The sequence below is a fragment of the Aulonocara stuartgranti genome (assembly GCF_965226115.1).
Source record: "Aulonocara stuartgranti genome assembly, chromosome: 11".
In the NCBI taxonomy this organism is placed as follows: domain Eukaryota; kingdom Metazoa; phylum Chordata; class Actinopteri; order Cichliformes; family Cichlidae; genus Aulonocara; species Aulonocara stuartgranti.
In genome coordinates this window covers 34,724,803-34,743,250 of record NC_138947.1, presented here as the reverse complement: position 1 = coordinate 34,743,250, position 18,448 = coordinate 34,724,803, and positions in this window count along the sequence as shown.

Sequence of the window (18,448 nt, the reverse complement as noted above, 5' to 3'; positions counted from 1 at the left end):
CACTGTCTTGGCGAAAGAAAGCATTTTTGTACAACTTCATATAAATCGCTGTAACTTTTGATAGAAGACTCAGAAACACATGTTTAGGGCTTTATCTTATGGAACTCAATATCCCCGTGCTGGGCAAACAGGTTTTGCAGCCGTTTGAGCTAAGATTTTAAAATTATTCACATAATGAAAACCTATACTTTGTTTCAGGCGAGTTTCCCATTCAAATGCATGTAACAGTGAGAAACGCATTGTCTTGGCGAAATAAAGCATTTTTGTACAACTTCATATAAATCGCTGTAACTTTTGATAGAAGACTCAGAAACACATGTTTATGGCTTTATCTTATAGAACTCAATATCCCCGTGCTGGGCAAACAGGTTTTGCAGCCGTTTGAGCTAAGATTTAAAAATTATTCACATAATGAAAACCTATACTTTGTTTCAGGCGAGTTTCCCATTCAAATGCATGTAACAGTGAGAAACGCATTGTCTTGGCGAAAGAAAGCATTTTTGTACAACTTCATATAAATCGCTGTAACTTTTGATAGAAGACTCAGAAACACATGTTTATGGCTTTATCTTATAGAACTCAATATCCCCGTGCTGGGCAAACAGGTTTTGCAGCCGTTTGAGCTAAGATTTTAAAATTATTCACATAATGAAAACCTATACTTTGTTTCAGGCGAGTTTCCCATTCAAATGCATGTAACAGTGAGAAACGCATTGTCTTGGCGAAAGAAAGCATTTTTGTACAACTTCATATAAATCGCTGTAACTTTTGATAGAAGACTCAGAAACACATGTTTATGGCTTTATCTTATAGAACTCAATATCCCCGTGCTGGGCAAACAGGTTTTGCAGCCGTTTGAGCTAAGATTTTAAAATTATTCACATAATGAAAACCTATACTTTGTCTCGGGCGAGTTTCCCATTCAAATGCATGTAACAGTGAGAAACACACTGTCTTGGCGAAAGAAAGCATTTTTGTACAACTTCATATAAATCGCTGTAACTTTTGATAGAAGACTCAGAAACACATGTTTAGGGCTTTATCTTATGGAACTCAATATCCCCGTGCTGGGCAAACAGGTTTTGCAGCCGTTTGAGCTAAGATTTAAAAATTATTCACATAATGAAAACCTATACTTTGTTTCAGGCGAGTTTCCCATTCAAATGCATGTAACAGTGAGAAACGCATTGTCTTGGCGAAAGAAAGCATTTTTGTACAACTTCATATAAATCGCTGTAACTTTTGATAGAAGACTCAGAAACACATGTTTAGGGCTTTATCTTATGGAACTCAATATCCCCGTGCTGGGCAAACAGGTTTTGCAGCCGTTTGAGCTAAGATTTAAAAATTATTCACATAATGAAAACCTATACTTTGTTTCAGGCGAGTTTCCCATTCAAATGCATGTAACAGTGAGAAACGCATTGTCTTGGCGAAAGAAAGCATTTTTGTACAACTTCATATAAATCGCTGTAACTTTTGATAGAAGACTCAGAAACACATGTTTAGGGCTTTATCTTATGGAACTCAATATCCCCGTGCTGGGCAAACAGGTTTTGCAGCCGTTTGAGCTAAGATTTAAAAATTATTCACATAATGAAAACCTATACTTTGTCTCGGGCGAGTTTCCCATTCAAATGCATGTAACAGTGAGAAACACACTGTCTTGGCGAAAGAAAGCATTTTTGTACAACTTCATATAAATCGCTGTAACTTTTGATAGAAGACTCAGAAACACATGTTTAGGGCTTTATCTTATGGAACTCAATATCCCCGTGCTGGGCAAACAGGTTTTGCAGCCGTTTGAGCTAAGATTTTAAAATTATTCACATAATGAAAACCTATACTTTGTTTCAGGCGAGTTTCCCATTCAAATGCATGTAACAGTGAGAAACACACTGTCTTGGCGAAAGAAAGCATTTTTGTACAACTTCATATAAATCGCTGTAACTTTTGATAGAAGACTCAGACAAACATGTTCATGGCTTTATCTTATAGAACTCAATATCCCCGTGCTGGGCAAACAGGTTTTGCAGCCGTTTGAGCTAAGATTTTAAAATTATTCACATAATATTAAAACCTATACTTTGTCTCGGGCGAGTTTCCCATTCAAATGCATGTAACAGTGAGAAACGCATTGTCTTGGCGAAAGAAAGCATTTTTGTACAACTTCATATAAATCGCTGTAACTTTTGATAGAAGACTCAGAAACACATGTTTAGGGCTTTATCTTATGGAACTCAATATCCCCGTGCTGGGCAAACAGGTTTTGCAGCCGTTTGAGCTAAGATTTAAAAATTATTCACATAATGAAAACCTATACTTTGTCTCGGGCGAGTTTCCATTCAAATGCATGTAACAGTGAGAAACACACTGTCTTGGCAAAGAAAGCATTTTTGTACAACTTCATATAAATCGCTGTAACTTTTGATAGAAGACTCAGAAACACATGTTTAGGGCTTTATCTTATGGAACTCAATATCCCCGTGCTGGGCAAACAGGTTTTGCAGCCGTTTGAGCTAAGATTTTAAAATTATTCACATAATGAAAACCTATACTTTGTTTCAGGCGAGTTTCCCATTCAAATGCATGTAACAGTGAGAAACGCATTGTCTTGGCGAAATAAAGCATTTTTGTACAACTTCATATAAATCGCTGTAACTTTTGATAGAAGACTCGAGAAACACATGTTTATGGCTTTATCTTATAGAACTCAATATCCCCGTGCTGGGCAAACAGGTTTTGCAGCCGTTTGAGCTAAGATTTAAAAATTATTCACATAATGAAAACCTATACTTTGTTTCAGGCGAGTTTCCCATTCAAATGCATGTAACAGTGAGAAACGCATTGTCTTGGCGAAAGAAAGCATTTTTGTACAACTTCATATAAATCGCTGTAACTTTTGATAGAAGACTCAGAAACACATGTTTATGGCTTTATCTTATAGAACTCAATATCCCCGTGCTGGGCAAACAGGTTTTGCAGCCGTTTGAGCTAAGATTTTAAAATTATTCACATAATGAAAACCTATACTTTGTTTCAGGCGAGTTTCCCATTCAAATGCATGTAACAGTGAGAAACGCATTGTCTTGGCGAAAGAAAGCATTTTTGTACAACTTCATATAAATCGCTGTAACTTTTGATAGAAGACTCAGAAACACATGTTTATGGCTTTATCTTATAGAACTCAATATCCCCGTGCTGGGCAAACAGGTTTTGCAGCCGTTTGAGCTAAGATTTAAAATTATTCACATAATGAAAACCTATACTTTGTCTCGGGCGAGTTTCCCATTCAAATGCATGTAACAGTGAGAAACGCATTGTCTTGGCGAAATAAAGCATTTTTGTACAACTTCATATAAATCGCTGTAACTTTTGATAGAAGACTCAGAAACACATGTTTATGGCTTTATCTTATAGAACTCAATATCCCCGTGCTGGGCAAACAGGTTTTGCAGCCGTTTGAGCTAAGATTTAAAAATTATTCACATAATGAAAACCTATACTTTGTTTCAGGCGAGTTTCCCATTCAAATGCATGTAACAGTGAGAAACGCATTGTCTTGGCGAAAGAAAGCATTTTTGTACAACTTCATATAAATCGCTGTAACTTTTGATAGAAGACTCAGAAACACATGTTTAGGGCTTTATCTTATGGAACTCAATATCCCCGTGCTGGGCAAACAGGTTTTGCAGCCGTTTGAGCTAAGATTTTAAAATTATTCACATAATGAAAACCTATACTTTGTTTCAGGCGAGTTTCCCATTCAAATGCATGTAACAGTGAGAAACGCATTGTCTTGGCGAAATAAAGCATTTTTGTACAACTTCATATAAATCGCTGTAACTTTTGATAGAAGACTCAGAAACACATGTTTAGGGCTTTATCTTATGGAACTCAATATCCCCGTGCTGGGCAAACAGGTTTTGCAGCCGTTTGAGCTAAGATTTTAAAATTATTCACATAATGAAAACCTATACTTTGTCTCGGGCGAGTTTCCCATTCAAATGCATGTAACAGTGAGAAACACACTGTCTTGGCGAAAGAAAGCATTTTTGTACAACTTCATATAAATCGCTGTAACTTTTGATAGAAGACTCAGACAAACATGTTCATGGCTTTATCTTATAGAACTCAATATCCCCGTGCTGGGCAAACAGGTTTTGCAGCCGTTTGAGCTAAGATTTTAAAATTATTCACATAATGAAAACCTATACTTTGTTTCAGGCGAGTTTCCATTCAAATGCATGTAACAGTGAGAAACGCATTGTCTTGGCGAAAAGAAAGCATTTTTGTACAACTTCATATAAATCGCTGTAACTTTTGATAGAAGACGAGAAACACATGTTTAGGGCTTTATCTTATGGAACTCAATATCCCCGTGCTGGGCAAACAGGTTTTGCAGCCGTTTGAGCTAAGATTTTAAAATTATTCACATAATGAAAACCTATACTTTGTTTCAGGCGAGTTTCCCATTCAAATGCATGTAACAGTGAGAAACGCATTGTCTTGGCGAAATAAAGCATTTTTGTACAACTTCATATAAATCGCTGTAACTTTTGATAGAAGACTCAGAAACACATGTTTAGGGCTTTATCTTATGGAACTCAATATCCCCGTGCTGGGCAAACAGGTTTTGCAGCCGTTTGAGCTAAGATTTAAAAATTATTCACATAATGAAAACCTATACTTTGTTTCAGGCGAGTTTCCCATTCAAATGCATGTAACAGTGAGAAACGCATTGTCTTGGCGAAAGAAAGCATTTTTGTACAACTTCATATAAATCGCTGTAACTTTTGATAGAAGACTCAGAAACACATGTTTAGGGCTTTATCTTATGGAACTCAATATCCCCGTGCTGGGCAAACAGGTTTTGCAGCCGTTTGAGCTAAGATTTTAAAATTATTCACATAATGAAAACCTATACTTTGTTTCAGGCGAGTTTCCCATTCAAATGCATGTAACAGTGAGAAACACACTGTCTTGGCGAAAGAAAGCATTTTTGTACAACTTCATATAAATCGCTGTAACTTTTGATAGAAGACTCAGAAACACATGTTTAGGGCTTTATCTTATGGAACTCAATATCCCCGTGCTGGGCAAACAGGTTTTGCAGCCGTTTGAGCTAAGATTTTAAAATTATTCACATAATGAAAACCTATACTTTGTTTCAGGCGAGTTTCCCATTCAAATGCATGTAACAGTGAGAAACACACTGTCTTGGCGAAAGAAAGCATTTTTGTACAACTTCATATAAATCGCTGTAACTTTTGATAGAAGACTCAGACAAACATGTTCATGGCTTTATCTTATAGAACTCAATATCCCCGTGCTGGGCAAACAGGTTTTGCAGCCGTTTGAGCTAAGATTTTAAAATTATTCACATAATGAAAACCTATACTTTGTCTCGGGCGAGTTTCCCATTCAAATGCATGTAACAGTGAGAAACGCATTGTCTTGGCGAAAGAAAGCATTTTTGTACAACTTCATATAAATCGCTGTAACTTTTGATAGAAGACTCAGAAACACATGTTTAGGGCTTTATCTTATGGAACTCAATATCCCCGTGCTGGGCAAACAGGTTTTGCAGCCGTTTGAGCTAAGATTTAAAAATTATTCACATAATGAAAACCTATACTTTGTCTCGGGCGAGTTTCCCATTCAAATGCATGTAACAGTGAGAAACACACTGTCTTGGCGAAAGAAAGCATTTTTGTACAACTTCATATAAATCGCTGTAACTTTTGATAGAAGACTCAGAAACACATGTTTAGGGCTTTATCTTATGGAACTCAATATCCCCGTGCTGGGCAAACAGGTTTTGCAGCCGTTTGAGCTAAGATTTTAAAATTATTCACATAATGAAAACCTATACTTTGTTTCAGGCGAGTTTCCCATTCAAATGCATGTAACAGTGAGAAACGCATTGTCTTGGCGAAATAAAGCATTTTTGTACAACTTCATATAAATCGCTGTAACTTTTGATAGAAGACTCAGAAACACATGTTTATGGCTTTATCTTATAGAACTCAATATCCCCGTGCTGGGCAAACAGGTTTTGCAGCCGTTTGAGCTAAGATTTAAAAATTATTCACATAATGAAAACCTATACTTTGTTTCAGGCGAGTTTCCCATTCAAATGCATGTAACAGTGAGAAACGCATTGTCTTGGCGAAAGAAAGCATTTTTGTACAACTTCATATAAATCGCTGTAACTTTTGATAGAAGACTCAGAAACACATGTTTATGGCTTTATCTTATAGAACTCAATATCCCCGTGCTGGGCAAACAGGTTTTGCAGCCGTTTGAGCTAAGATTTTAAAATTATTCACATAATGAAAACCTATACTTTGTTTCAGGCGAGTTTCCCATTCAAATGCATGTAACAGTGAGAAACGCATTGTCTTGGCGAAAGAAAGCATTTTTGTACAACTTCATATAAATCGCTGTAACTTTTGATAGAAGACTCAGAAACACATGTTTATGGCTTTATCTTATAGAACTCAATATCCCCGTGCTGGGCAAACAGGTTTTGCAGCCGTTTGAGCTAAGATTTTAAAATTATTCACATAATGAAAACCTATACTTTGTCTCGGGCGAGTTTCCCATTCAAATGCATGTAACAGTGAGAAACGCATTGTCTTGGCGAAATAAAGCATTTTTGTACAACTTCATATAAATCGCTGTAACTTTTGATAGAAGACTCAGAAACACATGTTTATGGCTTTATCTTATAGAACTCAATATCCCCGTGCTGGGCAAACAGGTTTTGCAGCCGTTTGAGCTAAGATTTAAAAATTATTCACATAATGAAAACCTATACTTTGTTTCAGGCGAGTTTCCCATTCAAATGCATGTAACAGTGAGAAACGCATTGTCTTGGCGAAAGAAAGCATTTTTGTACAACTTCATATAAATCGCTGTAACTTTTGATAGAAGACTCAGAAACACATGTTTAGGGCTTTATCTTATGGAACTCAATATCCCCGTGCTGGGCAAACAGGTTTTGCAGCCGTTTGAGCTAAGATTTTAAAATTATTCACATAATGAAAACCTATACTTTGTTTCAGGCGAGTTTCCCATTCAAATGCATGTAACAGTGAGAAACGCATTGTCTTGGCGAAATAAAGCATTTTTGTACAACTTCATATAAATCGCTGTAACTTTTGATAGAAGACTCAGAAACACATGTTTAGGGCTTTATCTTATGGAACTCAATATCCCCGTGCTGGGCAAACAGGTTTTGCAGCCGTTTGAGCTAAGATTTTAAAATTATTCACATAATGAAAACCTATACTTTGTCTCGGGCGAGTTTCCCATTCAAATGCATGTAACAGTGAGAAACACACTGTCTTGGCGAAAGAAAGCATTTTTGTACAACTTCATATAAATCGCTGTAACTTTTGATAGAAGACTCAGACAAACATGTTCATGGCTTTATCTTATAGAACTCAATATCCCCGTGCTGGGCAAACAGGTTTTGCAGCCGTTTGAGCTAAGATTTTAAAATTATTCACATAATGAAAACCTATACTTTGTTTCAGGCGAGTTTCCCATTCAAATGCATGTAACAGTGAGAAACGCATTGTCTTGGCGAAAGAAAGCATTTTTGTACAACTTCATATAAATCGCTGTAACTTTTGATAGAAGACTCAGAAACACATGTTTAGGGCTTTATCTTATGGAACTCAATATCCCCGTGCTGGGCAAACAGGTTTTGCAGCCGTTTGAGCTAAGATTTTAAAATTATTCACATAATGAAAACCTATACTTTGTCTCGGGCGAGTTTCCCATTCAAATGCATGTAACAGTGAGAAACGCATTGTCTTGGCGAAATAAAGCATTTTTGTACAACTTCATATAAATCGCTGTAACTTTTGATAGAAGACTCAGAAACACATATTTATGGCTTTATCTTATAGAACTCAATATCCCCGTGCTGGGCAAACAGGTTTTGCAGCCGTTTGAGCTAAGATTTTAAAATTATTCACATAATGAAAACCTATACTTTGTCTTGGGCGAGTTTCCCATTCAAATGCATGTAACAGTGAGAAACACACTGTCTTGGCGAAAGAAAGCATTTTTGTACAACTTCATATAAATCGCTGTAACTTTTGATAGAAGACTCAGACAAACATGTTCATGGCTTTATCTTATAGAACTCAATATCCCCGTGCTGGGCAAACAGGTTTTGCAGCCGTTTGAGCTAAGATTTTAAAATTATTCACATAATGAAAACCTATACTTTGTTTCAGGCGAGTTTCCCATTCAAATGCATGTAACAGTGAGAAACGCATTGTCTTGGCGAAAGAAAGCATTTTTGTACAACTTCATATAAATCGCTGTAACTTTTGATAGAAGACTCAGAAACACATGTTTAGGGCTTTATCTTATGGAACTCAATATCCCCGTGCTGGGCAAACAGGTTTTGCAGCCGTTTGAGCTAAGATTTTAAAATTATTCACATAATGAAAACCTATACTTTGTCTCGGGCGAGTTTCCCATTCAAATGCATGTAACAGTGAGAAACGCATTGTCTTGGCGAAAGAAAGCATTTTTGTACAACTTCATATAAATCGCTGTAACTTTTGATAGAAGACTCAGAAACACATGTTTAGGGCTTTATCTTATGGAACTCAATATCCCCGTGCTGGGCAAACAGGTTTTGCAGCCGTTTGAGCTAAGATTTTAAAATTATTCACATAATGAAAACCTATACTTTGTTTCAGGCGAGTTTCCCATTCAAATGCATGTAACAGTGAGAAACGCATTGTCTTGGCGAAAGAAAGCATTTTTGTACAACTTCATATAAATCGCTGTAACTTTTGATAGAAGACTCAGAAACACATGTTTAGGGCTTTATCTTATGGAACTCAATATCCCCGTGCTGGGCAAACAGGTTTTGCAGCTGTTTGAGCTAAGATTTTAAAATTATTCACATAATGAAAACCTATACTTTGTCTCGGGCGAGTTTCCCATTCAAATGCATGTAACAGTGAGAAACACACTGTCTTGGCGAAAGAAAGCATTTTTGTACAACTTCATATAAATCGCTGTAACTTTTGATAGAAGACTCAGACAAACATGTTCATGGCTTTATCTTATGGAACTCAATATCCCCGTGCTGGGCAAACAGGTTTTGCAGCCGTTTGAGCTAAGATTTTAAAATTATTCACATAATGAAAACCTATACTTTGTCTCGGGCGAGTTTCACATTCAAATGCATGTAACAGTGAGAAACACACTGTCTTGGCGAAAGAAAGCATTTTTGTACAACTTCATATAAATCGCTGTAACTTTTGATAGAAGACTCAGACAAACATGTTCATGGCTTTATCTTATAGAACTCAATATCCCCGTGCTGGGCAAACAGGTTTTGCAGCCGTTTGAGCTAAGATTTTAAAATTATTCACATAATGAAAACCTATACTTTGTTTCAGGCGAGTTTCCCATTCAAATGCATGTAACAGTGAGAAACGCATTGTCTTGGCGAAAGAAAGCATTTTTGTACAACTTCATATAAATCGCTGTAACTTTTGATAGAAGACTCAGAAACACATGTTTAGGGCTTTATCTTATGGAACTCAATATCCCCGTGCTGGGCAAACAGGTTTTGCAGCCGTTTGAGCTAAGATTTTAAAATTATTCACATAATGAAAACCTATACTTTGTCTCGGGCGAGTTTCCCATTCAAATGCATGTAACAGTGAGAAACGCATTGTCTTGGCGAAATAAAGCATTTTTGTACAACTTCATATAAATCGCTGTAACTTTTGATAGAAGACTCAGAAACACATATTTATGGCTTTATCTTATAGAACTCAATATCCCCGTGCTGGGCAAACAGGTTTTGCAGCCGTTTGAGCTAAGATTTTAAAATTATTCACATAATGAAAACCTATACTTTGTTTCAGGCGAGTTTCCCATTCAAATGCATGTAACAGTGAGAAACGCATTGTCTTGGCGAAAGAAAGCATTTTTGTACAACTTCATATAAATCGCTGTAACTTTTGATAGAAGACTCAGAAACACATGTTTAGGGCTTTATCTTATGGAACTCAATATCCCCGTGCTGGGCAAACAGGTTTTGCAGCCGTTTGAGCTAAGATTTTAAAATTATTCACATAATGAAAACCTATACTTTGTTTCAGGCGAGTTTCCCATTCAAATGCATGTAACAGTGAGAAACGCATTGTCTTGGCGAAAGAAAGCATTTTTGTACAACTTCATATAAATCGCTGTAACTTTTGATAGAAGACTCAGAAACACATGTTTAGGGCTTTATCTTATGGAACTCAATATCCCCGTGCTGGGCAAACAGGTTTTGCAGCCGTTTGAGCTAAGATTTTAAAATTATTCACATAATGAAAACCTATACTTTGTCTCGGGCGAGTTTCCCATTCAAATGCATGTAACAGTGAGAAACGCATTGTCTTGGCGAAATAAAGCATTTTTGTACAACTTCATATAAATCGCTGTAACTTTTGATAGAAGACTCAGAAACACATATTTATGGCTTTATCTTATAGAACTCAATATCCCCGTGCTGGGCAAACAGGTTTTGCAGCCGTTTGAGCTAAGATTTTAAAATTATTCACATAATGAAAACCTATACTTTGTCTTGGGCGAGTTTCCCATTCAAATGCATGTAACAGTGAGAAACACACTGTCTTGGCGAAAGAAAGCATTTTTGTACAACTTCATATAAATCGCTGTAACTTTTGATAGAAGACTCAGACAAACATGTTCATGGCTTTATCTTATAGAACTCAATATCCCCGTGCTGGGCAAACAGGTTTTGCAGCCGTTTGAGCTAAGATTTTAAAATTATTCACATAATGAAAACCTATACTTTGTTTCAGGCGAGTTTCCCATTCAAATGCATGTAACAGTGAGAAACGCATTGTCTTGGCGAAAGAAAGCATTTTTGTACAACTTCATATAAATCGCTGTAACTTTTGATAGAAGACTCAGAAACACATGTTTAGGGCTTTATCTTATGGAACTCAATATCCCCGTGCTGGGCAAACAGGTTTTGCAGCCGTTTGAGCTAAGATTTTAAAATTATTCACATAATGAAAACCTATACTTTGTCTCGGGCGAGTTTCCCATTCAAATGCACGTAACAGTGAGAAACACACTGTCTTGGCGAAAGAAAGCATTTTTGTACAACTTCATATAAATCGCTGTAACTTTTGATAGAAGACTCAGACAAACATGTTCATGGCTTTATCTTATAGAACTCAATATCCCCGTGCTGGGCAAACAGGTTTTGCAGCCGTTTGAGCTAAGATTTTAAAATTATTCACATAATGAAAACCTATACTTTGTTTCAGGCGAGTTTCCCATTCAAATGCATGTAACAGTGAGAAACGCATTGTCTTGGCGAAAGAAAGCATTTTTGTACAACTTCATATAAATCGCTGTAACTTTTGATAGAAGACTCAGAAACACATGTTTAGGGCTTTATCTTATGGAACTCAATATCCCCGTGCTGGGCAAACAGGTTTTGCAGCCGTTTGAGCTAAGATTTTAAAATTATTCACATAATGAAAACCTATACTTTGTCTTGGGCGAGTTTCCCATTCAAATGCATGTAACAGTGAGAAACACACTGTCTTGGCGAAAGAAAGCATTTTTGTACAACTTCATATAAATCGCTGTAACTTTTGATAGAAGACTCAGAAACACATGTTTAGGGCTTTATCTTATGGAACTCAATATCCCCGTGCTGGGCAAACAGGTTTTGCAGCCGTTTGAGCTAAGATTTAAAAATTATTCACATAATGAAAACCTATACTTTGTCTCGGGCGAGTTTCCCATTCAAATGCATGTAACAGTGAGAAACACACTGTCTTGGCGAAAGAAAGCATTTTTGTACAACTTCATATAAATCGCTGTAACTTTTGATAGAAGACTCAGAAACACATGTTTAGGGCTTTATCTTATGGAACTCAATATCCCCGTGCTGGGCAAACAGGTTTTGCAGCCGTTTGAGCTAAGATTTTAAAATTATTCACATAATGAAAACCTATACTTTGTTTCAGGCGAGTTTCCCATTCAAATGCATGTAACAGTGAGAAACGCATTGTCTTGGCGAAAGAAAGCATTTTTGTACAACTTCATATAAATCGCTGTAACTTTTGATAGAAGACTCAGAAACACATGTTTATGGCTTTATCTTATGTGAATAATTTTAAAATCTTAGCTCAAACGGCTGCAAAACCTGTTTGCCCAGCACGGGGATATTGACTTCTATAAGATAAAGCCATAAACATGTGTTTCTGAGTCTTCTATCAAAAGTTACAGCGATTTATATGAAGTTGTACAAAAATGCTTTCTTTCGCCAAGACAATGCGTTTCTCACTGTTACGTGCATTTGAATGGGAAACTCGCCTGAAACAAAGTATAGGTTTTCATTATGTGAATAATTTTTAAATCTTAGCTCAAACGGCTGCAAAACCTGTTTGCCCAGCACGGGGATATTGACTTCTATAAGATAAAGCCATAAACATGTTTGTCTGAGTCTTCTATCAAAAGTTACAGCGATTTATATGAAGTTGTACAAAAATGCTTTCTTTCGCCAAGACAGTGTGTTTCTCACTGTTACATGCATTTGAATGGGAAACTCGCCCGAGACAAAGTATAGGTTTTCATTATGTGAATAATTTTTAAATCTTAGCTCAAACGGCTGCAAAACCTGTTTGCCCATCACGGGGATATTGAGTTCCATAAGATAAAGCCATAAACATGTGTTTCTGAGTCTTCTATCAAAAGTTACAGCGATTTATATGAAGTTGTACAAAAATGCTTTATTTCGCCAAGACAATGCGTTTCTCACTGTTACATGCATTTGAATGGGAAACTCGCCTGAAACAAACCCCCATCTCTGGTTTTCATTATGTGAATAATTTTAAAATCTTAGCTCAAACGGCTGCAAAACCTGTTTGCCCAGCACGGGGATATTGAGTTCCATAAGATAAAGCCCTAAACATGTTTGTCTGAGTCTTCTATCAAAAGTTACAGCGATTTATATGAAGTTGTACAAAAATGCTTTCTTTCGCCAAGACAATGCGTTTCTCACTGTTACATGCATTTGAATGGGAAACTCGCCTGAAACAAAGTATAGGTTTTCATTATGTGAATAATTTTAAAATCTTAGCTCAAACGGCTGCAAAACCTGTTTGCCCAGCACGGGGATATTGAGTTCTATAAGATAAAGCCATAAACATGTGTTTCTGAGTCTTCTATCAAAAGTTACAGCGATTTATATGAAGTTGTACAAAAATGCTTTCTTTCGCCAAGACAATGCGTTTCTCACTGTTACATGCATTTGAATGGGAAACTCGCCTGAAACAAAGTATAGGTTTTCATTATGTGAATAATTTTAAAATCTTAGCTCAAACGGCTGCAAAACCTGTTTGCCCAGCACGGGGATATTGACTTCTATGAGATAAAGCCATAAACATGTTTGTCTGAGTCTTCTATCAAAAGTTACAGCGATTTATATGAAGTTGTACAAAAATGCTTTCTTTCGCCAAGACAGTGTGTTTCTCACTGTTACATGCATTTGAATGGGAAACTCGCCTGAGACAAAGTATAGGTTTTCATTATGTGAATAATTTTTAAATCTTAGCTCAAACGGCTGCAAAACCTGTTTGCCCAGCACGGGGATATTGAGTTCCATAAGATAAAGCCCTAAACATGTGTTTCTGAGTCTTCTATCAAAAGTTACAGCGATTTATATGAAGTTGTACAAAAATGCTTTCTTTCGCCAAGACAATGCGTTTCTCACTGTTACATGCATTTGAATGGGAAACTCGCCTGAAACAAAGTATAGGTTTTCATTATGTGAATAATTTTAAAATCTTAGCTCAAACGGCTGCAAAACCTGTTTGCCCAGCACGGGGATATTGAGTTCCATAAGATAAAGCCCTAAACATGTGTTTCTGAGTCTTCTATCAAAAGTTACAGCGATTTATATGAAGTTGTACAAAAATGCTTTCTTTCGCCAAGACAATGCGTTTCTCACTGTTACATGCATTTGAATGGGAAACTCGCCTGAAACAAAGTATAGGTTTTCATTATGTGAATAATTTTAAAATCTTAGCTCAAACGGCTGCAAAACCTGTTTGCCCAGCACGGGGATATTGAGTTCCATAAGATAAAGCCCTAAACATGTGTTTCTGAGTCTTCTATCAAAAGTTACAGCGATTTATATGAAGTTGTACAAAAATGCTTTCTTTCGCCAAGACAATGCGTTTCTCACTGTTACATGCATTTGAATGGGAAACTCGCCTGAAACAAAGTATAGGTTTTCATTATGTGAATAATTTTAAAATCTTAGCTCAAACGGCTGCAAAACCTGTTTGCCCAGCACGGGGATATTGACTTCTATGAGATAAAGCCATAAACATGTTTGTCTGAGTCTTCTATCAAAAGTTACAGCGATTTATATGAAGTTGTACAAAAATGCTTTCTTTCGCCAAGACAGTGTGTTTCTCACTGTTACATGCATTTGAATGGGAAACTCGCCTGAGACAAAGTATAGGTTTTCATTATGTGAATAATTTTTAAATCTTAGCTCAAACGGCTGCAAAACCTGTTTGCCCAGCACGGGGATATTGAGTTCCATAAGATAAAGCCCTAAACATGTGTTTCTGAGTCTTCTATCAAAAGTTACAGCGATTTATATGAAGTTGTACAAAAATGCTTTCTTTCGCCAAGACAATGCGTTTCTCACTGTTACATGCATTTGAATGGGAAACTCGCCTGAAACAAAGTATAGGTTTTCATTATGTGAATAATTTTAAAATCTTAGCTCAAACGGCTGCAAAACCTGTTTGCCCAGCACGGGGATATTGAGTTCCATAAGATAAAGCCCTAAACATGTGTTTCTGAGTCTTCTATCAAAAGTTACAGCGATTTATATGAAGTTGTACAAAAATGCTTTCTTTCGCCAAGACAATGCGTTTCTCACTGTTACATGCATTTGAATGGGAAACTCGCCTGAAACAAAGTATAGGTTTTCATTATGTGAATAATTGTAAAATCTTAGCTCAAACGGCTGCAAAACCTGTTTGCCCAGCACGGGGATATTGAGTTCCATAAGATAAAGCCCTAAACATGTGTTTCTGAGTCTTCTATCAAAAGTTACAGCGATTTATATGAAGTTGTACAAAAATGCTTTCTTTCGCCAAGACAATGCGTTTCTCACTGTTACATGCATTTGAATGGGAAACTCGCCTGAAACAAAGTATAGGTTTTCATTATGTGAATAATTTTAAAATCTTAGCTCAAACGGCTGCAAAACCTGTTTGCCCAGCACGGGGATATTGACTTCTATAAGATAAAGCCATAAACATGTTTGTCTGAGTCTTCTATCAAAAGTTACAGCGATTTATATGAAGTTGTACAAAAATGCTTTCTTTCGCCAAGACAGTGTGTTTCTCACTGTTACATGCATTTGAATGGGAAACTCGCCCGAGACAAAGTATAGGTTTTCATTATGTGAATAATTTTTAAATCTTAGCTCAAACGGCTGCAAAACCTGTTTGCCCAGCACGGGGATATTGAGTTCTATAAGATAAAGCCATAAACATGTGTTTCTGAGTCTTCTATCAAAAGTTACAGCGATTTATATGAAGTTGTACAAAAATGCTTTATTTCACCAAGACAATGCGTTTCTCACTGTTACATGCATTTGAATGGGAAACTCGCCTGAAACAAAGTATAGGTTTTCATTATGTGAATAATTTTAAAATCTTAGCTCAAACGGCTGCAAAACCTGTTTGCCCAGCACGGGGATATTGAGTTCTATAAGATAAAGCCCTAAACATGTGTTTCTGAGTCTTCTATCAAAAGTTACAGCGATTTATATGAAGTTGTACAAAAATGCTTTCTTTCGCCAAGACAATGCGTTTCTCACTGTTACATGCATTTGAATGGGAAACTCGCCTGAAACAAAGTATAGGTTTTCATTATGTGAATAATTTTAAAATCTTAGCTCAAACGGCTGCAAAACCTGTTTGCCCAGCACGGGGATATGGAGTTCTATAAGATAAAGCCATAAACATGTGTTTCTGAGTCTTCTATCAAAAGTTACAGCGATTTATATGAAGTTGTACAAAAATGCTTTCTTTCGCCAAGACAATGCGTTTCTCACTGTTACATGCATTTGAATGGGAAACTCGCCCGAGACAAAGTATAGGTTTTCATTATGTGAATAATTTTTAAATCTTAGCTCAAACGGCTGCAAAACCTGTTTGCCCAGCACGGGGATATTGAGTTCCATAAGATAAAGCCCTAAACATGTGTTTCTGAGTCTTCTATCAAAAGTTACAGCGATTTATATGAAGTTGTACAAAAATGCTTTCTTTCGCCAAGACAATGCGTTTCTCACTGTTACATGCATTTGAATGGGAAACTCGCCTGAAACAAAGTATAGGTTTTCATTATGTGAATAATTTTAAAATCTTAGCTCAAACGGCTGCAAAACCTGTTTGCCCAGCACGGGGATATGGAGTTCTATAAGATAAAGCCATAAACATGTGTTTCTGAGTCTTCTATCAAAAGTTACAGCGATTTATATGAAGTTGTACAAAAATGCTTTCTTTCGCCAAGACAATGCGTTTCTCACTGTTACATGCATTTGAATGGGAAACTCGCCCGAGACAAAGTATAGGTTTTCATTATGTGAATAATTTTTAAATCTTAGCTCAAACGGCTGCAAAACCTGTTTGCCCAGCACGGGGATATTGAGTTCTATAAGATAAAGCCATAAACATGTGTTTCTGAGTCTTCTATCAAAAGTTACAGCGATTTATATGAAGTTGTACAAAAATGCTTTCTTTCGCCAAGACAATGCGTTTCTCACTGTTACATGCATTTGAATGGGAAACTCGCCTGAAACAAAGTATAGGTTTTCATTATGTGAATAATTGTAAAATCTTAGCTCAAACGGCTGCAAAACCTGTTTGCCCAGCACGGGGATATTGAGTTCCATAAGATAAAGCCCTAAACATGTGTTTCTGAGTCTTCTATCAAAAGTTACAGCGATTTATATGAAGTTGTACAAAAATGCTTTCTTTCGCCAAGACAATGCGTTTCTCACTGTTACATGCATTTGAATGGGAAACTCGCCTGAAACAAAGTATAGGTTTTCATTATGTGAATAATTTTAAAATCTTAGCTCAAACGGCTGCAAAACCTGTTTGCCCAGCACGGGGATATTGACTTCTATAAGATAAAGCCATAAACATGTTTGTCTGAGTCTTCTATCAAAAGTTACAGCGATTTATATGAAGTTGTACAAAAATGCTTTCTTTCGCCAAGACAGTGTGTTTCTCACTGTTACATGCATTTGAATGGGAAACTCGCCCGAGACAAAGTATAGGTTTTCATTATGTGAATAATTTTTAAATCTTAGCTCAAACGGCTGCAAAACCTGTTTGCCCAGCACGGGGATATTGAGTTCTATAAGATAAAGCCATAAACATGTGTTTCTGAGTCTTCTATCAAAAGTTACAGCGATTTATATGAAGTTGTACAAAAATGCTTTATTTCACCAAGACAATGCGTTTCTCACTGTTACATGCATTTGAATGGGAAACTCGCCTGAAACAAAGTATAGGTTTTCATTATGTGAATAATTTTAAAATCTTAGCTCAAACGGCTGCAAAACCTGTTTGCCCAGCACGGGGATATTGAGTTCCATAAGATAAAGCCCTAAACATGTGTTTCTGAGTCTTCTATCAAAAGTTACAGCGATTTATATGAAGTTGTACAAAAATGCTTTCTTTCGCCAAGACAATGCGTTTCTCACTGTTACATGCATTTGAATGGGAAACTCGCCTGAAACAAAGTATAGGTTTTCATTATGTGAATAATTTTAAAATCTTAGCTCAAACGGCTGCAAAACCTGTTTGCCCAGCACGGGGATATTGAGTTCCATAAGATAAAGCCATAAACATGTGTTTCTGAGTCTTCTATCAAAAGTTACAGCGATTTATATGAAGTTGTACAAAAATGCTTTCTTTCGCCAAGACAGTGTGTTTCTCACTGTTACATGCATTTGAATGGGAAACTCGCCTGAGACAAAGTATAGGTTTTCATTATGTGAATAATTGTAAAATCTTAGCTCAAACGGCTGCAAAACCTGTTTGCCCAGCACGGGGATATGGAGTTCTATAAGATAAAGCCATAAACATGTGTTTCTGAGTCTTCTATCAAAAGTTACAGCGATTTATATGAAGTTGTACAAAAATGCTTTCTTTCGCCAAGACAATGCGTTTCTCACTGTTACATGCATTTGAATGGGAAACTCGCCCGAGACAAAGTATAGGTTTTCATTATGTGAATAATTTTTAAATCTTAGCTCAAACGGCTGCAAAACCTGTTTGCCCAGCACGGGGATATTGAGTTCCATAAGATAAAGCCCTAAACATGT